This window comes from Salmo salar, chromosome ssa11, assembly GCF_905237065.1.
Source record: "Salmo salar chromosome ssa11, Ssal_v3.1, whole genome shotgun sequence".
Taxonomy (NCBI): Eukaryota; Metazoa; Chordata; class Actinopteri; order Salmoniformes; family Salmonidae; genus Salmo; species Salmo salar.
The window spans coordinates 52,632,305-52,633,197 of NC_059452.1; the positions used below are offsets into that span (position 1 = coordinate 52,632,305).

Below are 893 nucleotides of genomic sequence, written 5' to 3' on the forward strand. Positions count from 1 at the left end.
AAACCATGGACGTCCTCTTTGATTTGAATTCAGTTCACTTTCTTACAGTATATTTCATCTTTCTTACAGTATATTTCATCTTTCTTACAGTATAAAACATCTCTCAAGCTCATAGTTTCAGGGTTTCGTCTTTAAGACTTGTTTTAGAACTAGCTAGCTTTTTATTCTGAGACTGTTTCTTTAACGCTCGTTGCTTTCAAAACGTTTCAATTTATTTTTCTCTCTTTTTTGGTTGTTTTGATTTGTTTGTTTTAGTGTTGTAGAAACTGGACAATGGCTGCATTGAAGGAGAAACGGTTGTATAAAAAGTGGTAATAAAGTGTTTCTCTATAGTTTGTTGTTACTTTTATTCTGATTCTGAGTGGTATTTAACAAACGTCATTACTCAGTGAGCGAATCATCATTTACCAAACCAGGAAGTGTCCAATGGCATGTGCCTTTAGCCACAGGCTTTCTCATGTCTAGAAAAAGATTGTATTCTCCTAATAAACAGGTAACTAGTCTGTGTTACATTGTGTTCTAATAAACAGGTAACTAGCCTGTGTTACATTGTGTTCTAATAAACAGGTAACTAGTCTGTGTTACATTGTATTCTCCTAATAAACAGGTAACTAGCCTGTGTTACATTGTATTCTCCTAATAAACAGGTAACTAGCCTGTGTTACATTGTTTTCTAATAAACAGGTAACTAGTCTGTGTTACATTGTGTTCTAATAAACAGGTAACTAGCCTGTGTTACATTGTGTCCTAATAAACAGGTAACTAGTCTGTGTTACATTGTATTCTCCTAATAAACAGGTAACTAGCCTGTGTTACATTGTATTCTCCTAATAACAGGTAACTAGCCTGTGTTACATTGTATTCTCCTAATAAACAGGTAACTAGCCTGTGTT

The 893-nt window shown here is 34.0% G+C and overlaps 1 protein-coding gene across 4 annotated transcripts in view; it reads left to right on the top strand.

Moving 5' to 3' along the window:
* The window catches only part of tppp3 (tubulin polymerization-promoting protein family member 3), a 26,558-nt gene extending 26,226 nt beyond the window's left edge, over positions 1–332 (top strand). For 3 of the 4 annotated variants that reach the window (XM_045688831.1, XM_045688832.1, XM_045688834.1), the window contains exon 4: positions 1–332. This exon is cut by the window's left edge and continues 1,427 nt beyond it. The gene's annotated coding sequence lies outside the window, so the exon portion shown is untranslated. 4 annotated transcript variants of the gene reach the window in all.
* The last annotated feature ends 561 nt before the right edge of the window (positions 333–893 follow it).